The 9,567-nt window shown below is 33.9% G+C and overlaps 1 protein-coding gene across 2 annotated transcripts in view; it reads right to left on the bottom strand.

The window, feature by feature from the left end:
- Window positions 1-7,727, bottom strand: part of LOC112517857 — a 9,553-nt gene extending 1,826 nt beyond the window's left edge. The window contains exons 1-2 of one of the 2 annotated variants that reach the window (XM_025125238.1): window positions 7,548-7,727; window positions 2,894-3,017 (exon numbers count right to left, since the gene is read on the bottom strand). The gene's annotated coding sequence lies outside the window, so the exon portion shown is untranslated. The remainder of the gene's footprint in view (window positions 1-2,893; window positions 3,018-7,547) is intronic. The other variant, XM_025125231.1, reaches the window with a different exon arrangement.
- Window positions 7,728-9,567: the final 1,840 nt, after the last annotated feature.

The raw sequence follows: 9,567 nt of genomic DNA, 5'->3' as shown, positions 1-9,567 counted from the left end.
TAGTTACATGATTCAAAAATGAAGGTTTAATAAGTTGTACTTATGCACAATTTACTTGTAATCCTGAAGTTTAAGTAATATGCATCAATAAACAGTATTTCATGCATAAAAATGGTTTTTAAGAGTTTTTGCAAATACTTTATAATATAATATAGATATATATAATTGAACAACCTATTACTTCTATGGGGGAGGGACCCATACATAATTGTAACCTTAGGTGGCGTTTGGTTCGTAGATTCTGGAGGAATCTGATGGAATTGGAATGTTGAATTCCATTGACCAAATCCCTTGTTTGGTTCATTCTTTTTCACGAAAGTAATCTTCAAAATCCTACAAATTCCACAAATAAAGGAATTTAACATTCCTTAGCAACTACATGGTATTTTGATGGAATGTAATCTCTCTTCGTTATACCAAATATGCCCTTAACCTAATATACTCTAATCTCATAAAACTCAATATGACCATCGTCGACCACCTCTCGACCACTATTGATCTGAACCACCGCCGACCACCACCACCGACTACCACCGACCTGAACCACCGCCGACTACCACCGGTCTGAACCACCGCCGACTACCACTGATCTGAACCACCACCGACCATCACCACCACCGATCTGAACCACCGCCGACCACCGCCGATCTGAACCACCGCCGACCACCGATCTGAACCACCGCTGACCACCACCACTGACTACCACCGATCTAAACCACCACCGATCTGAGCCACCACTAATCTGATTCACCGTCAATCTAAACCACCGCCGACCACCGTCGATTTAGTAACGTCGTTTGGCTTATGATTATATTTGGGTTGTATATCTTATATTGTTTTACATATTAAATAATTATTTTATTAAAGTATTTTTAGTTTAAAATAAATAAAATTTTCAATTTTTTTTTTCAAAAAAGGGCATTTTGGTCATTTACTAAAATTTTATTCCAATTCTAAAGCTACATTCTGTGAACCAAACAGAAATATTCCAATTCCTTAACAGATTCCATTCCAATGTCTTCCAACCAAACAGGAACATTCCATTCCAATTCCTTCAAAGTCAAATTCTTTTAACATATTTCATTCCATCCAAAAACATTCTGCGAACCAAACGTCACCTTAGTTTCTTTATTTGATAAATCTCAATATTTAAGCCTTAAATGCAAATATTTATGAGTAATTCAAGTACTCCAGCAACTGTTACATTTAGAGAAACATCTTAATTATAAAGAATAGTATTTCATGAATGTTTATTATGATCAAGAGCTTTAATGAATTATCATTCACAAAATATCATGAAAATTTCTCATTCATGAAACCATAAATACTCACTAAGCTTATAGTTCATATATCTCATGTATGTATATCAGGAAAGAAGTAAAGAGGATTTACATAAAAGAGTATGGTTTTAGTCAATAAGCAAGTTTTGTTGTAATACAAGCTATGGTTACATTTTTGCTAAGTAATTTCTTCTTTGATATAATTTCAATATATGTTATAAATTAAGTTGAATTTCAAGTTCAGATTCAAGATGTAATAGTTTTATCATGTAAAGTAACGGCACCCAATATACAAGGACGTGGGGCATTACAAATGGTATCAGAGCTTTTAGTTTAAGTGAACTAAGATTTGCCTTAAATTAAGTTACTTAGACTTAAACTATGGAAAATAACATTAAGTATTAGAATTTTATAATCATGTGTATAAAATTTTAATAATTTCATATTTGTATCTCCTTTTAGATGGTTGATTCCGACACAGATTTCGACCCCTAGTTCGCCGAAATTGAAATAGAATACGTCGAAAATAATCTACCTATTGATAATGACATAGAAGAAGATGAAGAAGAGGAAGACATACCTAGAGAAGAACAAAATTTGCAAAGATGCATAGCAATGCACGCCTAAACCAAGAACTAAAAATCAAGACAAGAACATTCCTGACTACGATAAAAGACATGTCTTTTTCTAGTTACACAAATTAAGGAAATTTTTAGAGGATGCATAGCAACCTAAGTTGACTTAGACTGGGATGGAACATGGATGGTGCATGACAGAAAATATGTATTCAAATCGTTATCTTATAAAGTATGGATACAATATCGCTACCCGTGCGAAAATTTTAAATAAAATAAAAAAAAGAAAAATTTTCTTATTTCCTAAATTTTGTAAAAAATATCCCGAAAATTTTGTATGATGCATGTTGTATGATAATAATAATAATAAGCGCTATTGTATATTTATGTATTTATTTTTATTTCATAGGATGAATACTCGAAGAATAACTAAAACTGGCGAAGAAAATAATGCACCACCTAAGACAAAGATCCAGAATAAATCCACAAGAATCTACCGGGGGAATTGATATAGCAACAGAAATTTCCCGAGGTATCTAGGAAAGTCTTCTAAGTGTAATAGCTCGAATTCAAATTGCTATGAATCAAAACTTAGAACATAGGGGTAGTAGAGAATCAGGCAAGGCATGAACCAAATAATGGTCAAACTCATGAAGGTGACTATAAAACATTTACAAATGCTAGTCCATCCACGTTTGAAGAAAAAGACAAACCAATAGGTGCCATGAACTGGTTAGATGACATGGAAAGTTATTTTCAAACATGTCAGTGTGCCTCCACTCAACAAGTAAGGTTTGTCTCAACCAAGTTAAAATTGAATGCCCTTCATTGGTGGAAAAAATATTCAATCTATGAAAGGTGTGGCAGAAGCAGCTGCAATGCCATGGGTGGAATTCAAGGATTTGGTCTATAAAAAAATATTGCTCAGATACTCGAATGAAAATAATGGAGGAAGAATTCGTAAAGTTAGAACAGGAAAGCAAATCTGTAGAAGACTATGTGGAAACTTTTATAGAAAAATCTCGATTTGTAACTTACCTAGTCACTACAGAAGCTCGGAAGGTGAATCGTTTCCTACTTGGCCCGAGGAAAGATTTACGCAGATTTGTAAATATGTCACAACCAAAAACCTTCCAAGAAGTGGTAGAACTGGCAATTCTAGCTGAAAAGGATTGTAACGTACCAAACAATAACAAGATAGGCGAGAGAAGAAAATTTGAAAGGGGAACTTTGGCAATCATTTTAAGAAACCCAGGAATGAAGGCATAAGAACATATGATAAACCCACTTGTCCTAAATGCAATAAGCATCACACTCGAGAATGTATGATGGGCATAAATGTATGCTACCGATGCGGTCAGCCTGGTCACAATCATAGATTAATAAACTAAGAGCTGACACTATCACTTTGGATATCCTCAAGGGGTGGTTATAACATGGCTAACTAGGTCATTAATGTTAATCTTTGAACAAAAAGGATGTTGAATGAAGTAACGATGAGTATCTTGATCTCAATCAATATGATAAGAATAGATCTTCAAGATTGTACAACTGGTTAAAGGGTAAAGCTCACAAGCCATGTAATGGATGAAGTTTTCCTGGGTTCCGTCCCATTTTAACAAAAAAACCTATGAGGTAGGGGACTAAAGCATATCTGGAGTGTTGACTGCTGAGACATGGGCATCAAGGAATCAATACCATTCAATGCCATGAAGATCAAGAACATAGGTTATATTCTTGATTAGTCAAATCATGGAGAGATATAGAGGTTATAGGGTGTTCATCGATCTAGTGTTTGCATATTACACAGAATCAAGATGAGTGTTATGATGAGCTTTTGATAAGAACGTTCTGATAATGTATGCTAATGTCATTAAAAATATGTAGGATTGCAGAACTAAGCACATGCAAACATGATGTCTTTCCCCGATCCTATAGGATTAGACCAAGGGCAAACGTTAAGTCTCATTTTTTACTTTTGTTATGGATGAGCTAATAAATGACACCCAAGATGATGTATCAAGGCCTATGCTTTTCATCTATGACATCTATGTTGTTAATTGCGGCGCTATTGCGCTGCAATAGCGGATTGCGGACTAAGATAAAAATTGTGGTCGTCAAATTGCAGAGAAAATTGCGTTTCCGATATTAGCAGCACAATTGACCAATATTTGAGGTGAAATTGCGGACCGATGTTCCGATATTTTAGCTTGGGCCTCTTTAGAACTATGTTGACTCGGATGCTGAACCTATTGCTTGCGATTAGCTCGTTTATGGACACTTTTCCTATTTTGTTTTATGAAACTTATTTAAGTTGATGTTTTGATGTTGAAACTATATTCTTAATTAATGATATGATATGTATATGTATGCATACATACATAGATACATATATATTGCATATATAAACATATCATATGTATAATTCTAAGAAAATATTATATGTTCGCTAGTTTTGGACCGGCATACCACCGCTATAACCGCTATTTCAAATATAAGTCTTGACCGCAATTTTGTATTTTCACCGCTATAACAGCATAGCAAGAGATCATGCTCATAATAAGATTAGGCAATGTGGTGTATGCAGAAGCTTCTTAGAATCTAAAGGTTTCAGATTAAGCCGAACAAAAAACAAAGTTCATGAGTTGTACTTTGATTTTAATTGGATGCACAAACCTATGTGGCCATGCCAACCTCCCACAAGGAGGGCTTTGCCGCTTCTAGGACTGTGTGGAGGTGGGCCTAGACCATGTGGATTAGTGGTGCCTTCATGTTGCCTATATCACTTCTAAAACATCATAGGTTAAGTAAGGAAGTGAACGATGAAGCAAACAATTAGAAATGATAAAAGAGTTGATAAACAGTATAGGTGCAAATGAAGGATCATATGACTCTCATGTGAGGTCACCACACATAATTTATCCAAGATGCACCTTCTATCATTTTATGATAAATTACTATACAAACTACAAAAGATCATTGTAAACAAAGTAACTTACAACAAAAACAATTTATTTATGTTTATCTTAAATACATAAGCAAATCTGCTTAATGTGACCACCCTAAGTTTAGCCCTCGACCATATCCTTTCTGCTAAGGTGAGCATTGTTTCCTAGCTAATGATGTTTATGTGTTATATTCCAGGCAGTAAATTAATCCCTGCTCAATCTTGTCACATCACCTTCACATGAACACATGAAATTGAACAAGCTATCTCTCTATAAGAATACATAATTTTAATCTAAGATATAAAATTCAACGGAATGGATAACATGAATATATACCATCTCCAATGTTCAAAAGTTTATGCAACGAAATCAACCATAGATAATTTAAGGCTAAATAAATTATTAACTTAAGAAATAGAAATTGTTGGCTCCACACCTCTTGCTCATAAATTTATCCTACCATTGATGATTTGATTTCATAAGCAACCTCCTTAACACTAGAAATGTTTGATAAAACAACATTTAACTATGAGATCATGTAATTCTAATAAATAAGAGAAAAATCTCGGGTTTTCAAATGCATTATGCTACATTGACCTTTCCGAGAAAGCATTGTCATAGAAACTTCTTCTGGTGGATGACATGCTGAGATCTTATTTAATTGTCAAGTAACACCTTGTTTTATTCTTAGTTTTTTGGTCAAATAAGTGCACATATATATAGTAAGACACATGGTTACATACTTGTGTAGAAACATGTATCCATGAAACAGTTAACAACATTGTGTTAGCAAAAATAGAAATACTCATTCAAACACTCCAAACTTGGAGCCTTTTTGAACTCTAAACTCTAATTTTAGTCATCAAAAGTCAAAACTACACAAATAAAAGTCAAATTTAAAACCTTGGACCATATATCTTTCTAGTATAGGCCTATTAAGCTCTTCCATTCTAAGCTTCAGTAAAAACTATAATGTAACTTTTTGGTTGACACTAATCCATGCCCAGGTATGAATTTTCAATTGCTGAAAAAACTTAACCCATATCCCATGGGTGGATCTTTCTGGAAGGAGAAAACTGTGTACATGTATTGACAGATAGAGAACTTACCTGAGATAGATCAACTATGGACAGACCTATGTGGTACGGATCAAAACAAGTTTTGATAGTCCATTATTATGTAAAAGGATTATTAAACTTAGAGCATAGTTAAAAAAATGTTATGGTAGTGCATCCGCATGTTGAAATTCCTGGATCCACAACTGAGATCAACAGATAACCAACTATAAATCCACTATATGATCCTCGGTAACAATATCAAAGGGATGATGAGATCAAAGTTGGGTATTGTAGTAGCAGTTTCAAGCTTTTACTGTGGGTGTCCATGGGAGGTTATAGAAGAATGCCATAATTGGCATCAAAGAGAGAGGGGGAAGATGAATGAGAGAGATGAGCTGGGAAGTAGAACCAACAGCAGGTTCAGAAATTTTAACCAGGGGCAACTTGAGCTAAAAACATCCCAATTAACACAGACAAAATGTAGCAAATTTAAAAAGCTTAAAGAGATGCATAGTAGTTTCGTGATCATTTTTTACGTTCCATATGCTTCACCATTTCCTTTAAAGGCATAAAATCTACGATCGAACGAACTTCAAAGTTGATGCAAAATTCACATGATTAAACAAAATGTTAACTCATCCAAGATAATACAATATAAACAAATTTCTATCAATTTGAATTTCACAAAACCCTAATTCTCTAAATAAAATTAAATCCCAAATAAAGCCAACACATTACACATAGATGCAATACAGACAAACTACAATAGCATATTGTAACAATAAATTGTATAATTATGACTAAACTAATTTAAATAAACAAAATTGAAGTTTAAACAAAACTATTTACAAAGAACGGGAGACGACTTAGGTTTGAAAAATCTGGAGGATGGGAGGACCTGAACTTTGCGTCTGGCAAGGGCCATTATGCTCAGGGCAGAAACAAAAAAATGCCCCACACCGATGTTTTAAGCAAATTAAAAGTACTATGTTTAAAGGGTCTGGAACGAAGTAGATACGCAGCTCATCCGCATGCCGATTTTTGTTAAACATAAAAAAGACTATACAATGAGAAACATAAACCAAAACCCCGAATAACAAAACAGAAAATACATCACCTAAAATAATTCATGCATAAACTTCCATTTCATCAAGTCCTACCTAAATGCAATAGCAAACACAAACAAGGAATCATCTGGGCAAGCACAAACATTCAGAACTCCAATTTTCTATGCTTGAAATTGCTGGGCAAGCACAAACATATTAGATTGCAACATTTATCACAATAACGGAAGTCCAGTCAGATACTTGCCCACAAGCAATTTTGAATCTGCTATCATAACAAGAACAAAGTCACCATTCATTGATCAATGTCAGGTGATATTACATATTCATCTATAAAACTAACAACTTAACAAGTTTTCATTTTTATTGTAGGTTAACAGTAACAGAAAATCAGAAATCTGGTGTGCTCATCAATTGACAAAATGACAGTGACTTGGATAAACCTAATCCAAATCATAGCATAACTTCATCAAATACAATACAAAAATCAAAGATCAACTAAAAACCAGACAAACTGATAAAACATATCAAATGCTGAAATAAACCTGATGTAAGCATAACTGATAACTTCATCATAAATTATCTAAGAAAAAAAAATAGGATCAAGGAATCAAGAATTTACCAAAATTTTAGATTTCAAACTTGCTCCCCCTAAGGGTCGAGACTAGAAGGCAGAAACCTGAAGAGAGGGAAATCCAGAGAAGGAGGAGTGAACGACCGAGAGCCTATTCAGGGCATAGTCGTAGAGGCAGAGATTGTGAGACGAGAGTCGAGAGTCCAGTCGGCTCGGCGAGATGAGCGAGTTCTGAGAGTCCAGTCCAATGGATTTCAAAGATTAAATTTTTTAAGGCCCATCAAAGATTAAACAGAGGAAGAACACAGCCCAGGACAGGTTATGGCGGGGGCCAGAGGTAACAGATGTCATGGAATGACAACAATTTCATTACAAGTATTTTCGGTAACAACAAAATGTTTCGTATTTGACTTTCAATTTACCAATGACCAAATGTATCATGCTTTGAAAATGTTTCTGCGTTTTATCAAGTAAATCCTTACTGATATTATTTACTGACTGAACATAATAAAAATTAGAAATCTTACAAGATAAAAAATAAGTGAGGTTAATGACTTTAATCATGTTTAAGACGCTTATCAGCAAGCCGTATTAATGACCAAAAATATTACACGATAAGACAAATGAGAGTGATATATTTTATCGCTGAATATTTGATAAGTAACCCCTTAGTCCTCAATTTTTAAAACAATTAATTTTCTTCCCCCCACTGTTATAAGTAACAAATAAAACTTGTACATATTTTAAATGACCACTATATCCATCGCATCTTTTCACCCTCTGTATGTAGTTTTAAAACTTCCACTACTTTTGTGCAGTTTCAACCAAATCATATTTATAAACACTAACGTGGTATTTGTTTTTTAAAAAAAAACTTTTATTTTACTACTTATGTCTGATTCGGTCAGACATAAGGCAATTCAGACAGACCGATTGTTTTTTTTTTCTTTTTTTAGAGCCATTTATCCCTTATTTTTCTCTTAAAAATTAAGTGATAACCTAGACACTTATTTTTCTCTTAATCCCAAAGACTATTCAGAGAACCGATTTCTACTTCATCAATCGATCGACTTCACCCTCTCAATCGATCGACTTCACCCTCCATCGATCAACTTCACCCTCCTCACCGTCTCAATTGATCGACTTCACCCTCCATCGCCTCTGGTGGCTTTAAGTCGACCCAAATCAGATCCAAATCAAGAGGGTTTTCTTCCCTGTGGGTTTTCGCCACTGTGTGTTTTCGTTCTTGTGTAAACTAATAGTTGTGCACCTTTATCCTCGTGAATCAAGGTATTTTCGTCCCTGTAGTTTTCGTCACTGCAGTTTTCATCATGATGAAGATTTGCCTCAATTTTAGAGGTGGATTTGGGCGTTGGATTTTAGAGGAGTGGTGGTGGACAGTGGTTGATGGTGGTGGGATGAGGGTGGAGATTGAGGATAGAATGTTTGATCTGGAGGAGAAAGAAGAATTAAATGAATCTAGGGAACATAAACAGAAGTGAAATAAAAAATTATACATATTCATATGTTTTGTTGGTTACAAAAACAAACTGTTGATTCAGATTTCAGACTTCAGACGTTTGTCAGTTTACAAAAACAAACAATCTGACTGATTCATATTTCATACTTTAACACTACCTCTTAAAAATCAAAAGTAAAATCAGACTTCAACACCTCTTAAAAATCAAACTTCACCTAACAATAGGTTAGAATTGTCAAATCCACAAATGCACAACCAAATCATTGCATAACCAAATTTAGTGCAACATCCACAAATTCAAAAAAATATTTTCTATACAAGGGCGGTCCTCTTAAATAAAACAGGTGAAATTCAAAAAAAAATTGTATTAAGTATGTATTAGAAGGGTATTCGCGTAATACATTGAGATACATATTTATTTTAGTATTTTGTTTTATTTTTTTTTTTGTCTCTGTTGATATAATACGGTTTATATGGTTTTAAGAAAATATATTATTTTTACTTTTGAATAAAAATAAATTTGAATATATCATAAAATTTTGAAAAAATATATTGATATTAATATAAAATTAACTATTTAAAACTTCT

This window comes from Cynara cardunculus (assembly GCF_001531365.2).
Source record: "Cynara cardunculus var. scolymus isolate 2C chromosome LG 1, CcrdV1, whole genome shotgun sequence".
Taxonomy (NCBI): domain Eukaryota; kingdom Viridiplantae; phylum Streptophyta; class Magnoliopsida; order Asterales; family Asteraceae; genus Cynara; species Cynara cardunculus.
Note: the sequence above shows the minus strand (reverse complement) of the source record. Positions and strands in the feature narration are given on the sequence as shown.